Genomic DNA, 4,949 nt, shown 5'->3' on the forward strand with positions numbered 1-4,949 from the left:
TGTGCACGTGTGGACTGCTGTTTGCCTAGTTGCCGAGTTCCTTCATTTTACCGTTTGCGTTTTCGTTCATTAGAGAGTTTTAGCAGACCGTTGATAACGTTGCTTGCGTCGAACCGTATCAACCGGATCCAATCAGTGGATAAGATTCTGAGTCACATGCGACTACGATTGGTTCCGATAGACACGATAACCTTATCAACGGTATACTAAAACTCACTATTTTCGAGTCCGTTCCTGTTCATTTCGTGCCCGTTCATTTGAGAGTATTAGTACATCGTACGCTATCGCCTTTGCGTCCGTAAAGGATAGCGTTGGCAGTTCTGCGCACACCCATAACAGATAGAGAGCGCACTGCGCAGAGACACCAACGCTATCCCTTACGTACGCAAAGGCGATAGCGTATACGATATACAAAAACTCTCTATTTTCTCGTTCTGGAACCGGTGTGAAAAGGATATCACTTCGGCCAGGACTCATCACGTGAACAACTGTGCATGTCGCACGCGGAAGCGAGCAATCTTCTTTTTCCTTTATCTTTCGAACGTTGATACGCATCTCAGATGTTTACCGGAGGACTATAGTTATATGGAATGGTACGTTATCGTCAGTCATACTCATTAAAGACGGCGGCCACCAGTATTCATCCCAATGGGAAGAGCGATTTTGGCAGTCCACCCCTGTTGTGTCGTCGATGGGAACGAGGTTAAGGATCGCACGGAGACCGGTGGTTTGAGAGTAACGCGACAAGGTCTATAAGCCGGCATGTAAGTAGTGCGTTTTCTTGTAGAATAGCCCCACGCAACAATTATCTCTTCGTATTATCTCGAAATCGTCCTTTAGAGAGAGCCAACGACAGTGAACTCTTTACGAACTCCAGTGTCCTCAGTAGGTAGTCGGTATGTGGCACCCGCAAGTCATGCATCGGGCGTTACGCGCCGTTGTAAAATTTCACAAGAAGAGAAATATGTGCCTGTTGGTACGTTCTCAATGCTGAAGGAGCAAAAGGAGACGGGGACACGACGAACACACAGAGCCTGTTTTCGTTGTGTCTTCGTCTCTTTCTGTCCGCGTATAATTGCTCCTTCAGAACTAGTTGTGAAATATTTCCAGGACATACGAGCGGTCACGAAGTTTCAACACATCGCGGCATCACGAAGACAGTGGAAGTTAGCTGCCGCGCATAGTAATCCCACACACGCCATGAGCTACGCGCTCTTTTCTCTTTTTCGCTCGTTCATTTCCTTTCCTGTCACTTCATCGTTAACCCGACCAACCCCTTGGGGTCGTTGCATTCTGAAGTAGCTCGGCTCCATATTCGTGGAACCACAATCTCCATATTTTACTCCGGGCCAATCCAATCCAAGAAAGAGATCCAACCACATACGATGACTCCAGGAAATGAAAGATAGGACGTAACCATGCATATCTTTATTCCCCTTCCGGTCCATTTTGCTTCTTTTTCTTACAAGGGAGCAAAAGAGATCTTTCCGTAATCACATAGCGTTCGTTTGGTTGATGAAGGCCGTCGGGGAAAGGTTAATCCATCCGTTTATTTATTTATTTTTATTTTTTTCTATAGTCATGACGATGCCCACTTCTGTGTGGCGAACAACGGCGCGCCAAATAAGACGTTACACCCCCCCCCTCCCCTAATCCTCTTCTCCTCCTCAACTGCAATGAACTCCTGCGCGTCACAAGTTGAGTACAGCCCAAGTTAATTGAGTGCAGCAGCCACTTTGATCCACACGACGCCCTATGTCAGGGAAACGGAAATGGGATAAGGGGATAAGACACGTGCTGCAGTGCCAATAGTATAACGTTAGTGGTGAAAACAAAAGCCAGCGAAAGTAACGAATGCCCACTCGCGTAATAACAGTGAAGACTCACATAGACATAAAAGACCTAAGGCTCATCACAAGTCTATACTGGTCTTAGAGTACCACTGGCATGCCGAGCCGACGGGCAACAAGATATGACGTTTGTGGAGACGCAAGCACCGGAGCCAGTGCTAGGCAAAGTGTTTCAGCTTTAGATTGGTAAGTGAGTAAGCATACTTCGATACTGGTTATATTTTCATATAGGAAACTACCAACTTGAGGTAGACATGCCGCGTGAAATGTAATTTCTTGGGCCGACGTAACCAGTGCTGAGACGCTTCTGTTCCAAAGACACCGTTCTTAGCAGCACAGAGCATTGTTGCTGCTACACGTATACTCTAAAAACAGAACTTCACTGCATAGCACGCTGTGCTCCAACTATTGCCAAGAGTGATAGGGTTATCGCTTCTGATTCGAAGAGAGAGGGGGCGTACGCCTTTTTGTGGCAATTTTCATATATCCAAATTGCCACAAAAAGGCGTACGCCCCCCTCTCTCTTCGAATCAGAAGCGAAAACCATATCATTCGCGGCAATGGTCGGCACACAGCATGCTATGCGGTGAAGTTATGTTTTTAGAGTACACGTATACGTGTACTCTATACTCTATACGTGTGCGTTCTCAAGTCTTGTACCCGCATAAAATGCAGGCCTGCAAGGCTGGGTCGACATTCGGTCAAGCCGTTCTTGCGGACGGTTCACGGTGATAACAGGTAAGCGAGGAGGGTGACAAGTATGACAATGGGCACAGTAGAGTGGAGAATGCTGAGAAATGACAACCTTTGATGCAAGGAACGCAGAAAAACGGCGCAAAGGCCAATCGAGTGTCGGCTCAGTTCACTTACCACGTCGGCCAAAGGCGCGCTTCCTCGCTCACCCGCTCGACCAATATGCTGCCACGTCGACCATACAGATCGTTCGCCAATAATGGCACACCTTCGCAGTTTAAAATGCATAACTATTAAGGGGGCACTAAAATGCAAAAACAACTTGCTCTCACATGAAAGTCTGTGCTTTCAAATTCAAACAAAATTAGTTCACACAACGCTACCGCTTAGAAGAAAAACGCAATCAAAACAGAGCCTTCTTTGGCGGCAACGAATGGATTCTCAGGAAGCAAACATTGGCGGCATCCAATGGGACAACAGGAGAAGCGCGCGGATACCTATCGTGGGCGTGTGGATTTTGAACGAGTTCGATCGTAGTGTTCCGTATATGAACGGCACGGTGGGCATTGCTGTATTTTTCAATACCGATTCACTGAATTGTAGCCCACAACAGTTATCGCCAATGTTCCACCGATAATATTTATCTTCACTTCCTTCGGACAGCGACGCCAGTCCGCTTCGCAACGTGCACTATTACCGGTGCTGCTCCGTGGCGTGGCACGCGCGTGCACGCGCAGCATGTACTAAAAACACCGATGCACGAACTAGAACGACGTTCACTGCTTGGCTCCAAAGCAAGAAAGAGTCCGGTATAATTTTGATTGTAGCTTCGTAACGGAATCAAAGTTTCGAATTATGATAACAAGTACGAAATTAACATAGCGTGTAACGTAATTTGAAGTGAACTTGTTTTTGCATTTTAGTGCCCCTTTAAGGAAAAAAAGAAAAAGAATGGGGGAGGGGTTCTTGTGTTCTGTTACCCATGATGATGTACTGTCAGGGACACTTCTAACTTTCTACCCGTTTCCGTGGTCTCGCTCCGATAAGCGCCACGCTAGCGGGCAAGGTCGCAAACAAAAAGTGGACTCGTCCGGGAGTGGCCGGGTGCCGACGAGGTTTCGCATTTCCGCACGAAGGTGTTGGAAAGAACGTGTAAAAACAATAAAGAAAAACGTAACAAGGTAGACGGGGTGAGAGGGAATTATATCACTATCTTAATCTGTTGTCACTTGCCGTGCCCTGTTTTGTAAGGAGCAAGAAGATCGCGCTTTGTTATCGCGTCTGCTTTCCCTTGTTACGTTTTACTTTATTGTTTTTACTCGGTCCTTCCAATGCCTTCGTGCGGCAATGCGATACCTTGTCGGCACCCGGCCACCCCTGGACGAGTCCACTTTTTATTTGCGACCTTGGCCGCTAGCGTGGCGCTTATCGGAGCGCGGCCACGGAAACGAGTAGAAAGTTAGAAGTGTCCCTGACAGTACCTCCTATCTGTTGTTCTTTTCCCGGCTCCGAAAAACTACTTTCGAGATTTAAAAGTACCACGTGACACCGCGCTTCGGCGTATCTGATCCGCCGCCCCGCTAGCTTTCGCAATACATTTTGAACGAACGAAGAGATCACTTCTTTCCGTGCGCGTCGGTGCTGCTGTCAGGCGCTGTTTCGGAACTTCAATCGCGCTTTTTTTTAAACCGGGGGAAAAAAAAGAAACTGAGGGGGGTACATAATCAAGGATAGGAGAATCGAAGACCCCCTTCCCCCTCTACAGCTCCGCCACTGACAGTTTTGCTCTAGTCCCTGCAATAAAAAGGATAACGAGGAAACAAAAAATAGACTGAGTACTAACATTGCGCACTAAGTCTCGTTCAGGTGCAATGCACCATTTTTATTTTAAAAAAATTGACTCATTTTAAATGAAACGCCCCGCAATAATAGAGAAAACAGAAAATGTCCGAGGTATGATGGCACTATTTGTATACCAGCGATCCTGCTCTACAAGGAAGTCTGGCATTTGAAAGCAATGAAATAGTTTGAAGAATCCTTATCAAGCCCGTCGCGCCGTTCCCCTTATCATCAATCAAAAGGAAGTGACCCGTGGTAAGTGCAACGTATATCTAAACTGGTAGCGTAAACAAGCGAAAATACCAAATCAGACCCATCGGCAAAACCACCAGCAAGATGCGCGAGCGATCCTGGGTGTTGACAGTAGAGGTACGGTCGTAAACACAAAAACTTTACAACATGGGCGTGGCTTGTGTGTGTACTAATAGGTTATTCATAATTTCAATGTAGAAAAAACTTTCTGTTGCCCCGCTCGTGCATATATACGAAATCATCTACCACCCGAGTACATTTCCGTGTCCTGTTCCTTTTGCGTATGTGTCACAGTAGGCGTGTTTATCCGTGCAT

The sequence above is a fragment of the Ornithodoros turicata genome, chromosome 1 (assembly GCF_037126465.1).
Source record: "Ornithodoros turicata isolate Travis chromosome 1, ASM3712646v1, whole genome shotgun sequence".
Taxonomy (NCBI): domain Eukaryota; kingdom Metazoa; phylum Arthropoda; class Arachnida; order Ixodida; family Argasidae; genus Ornithodoros; species Ornithodoros turicata.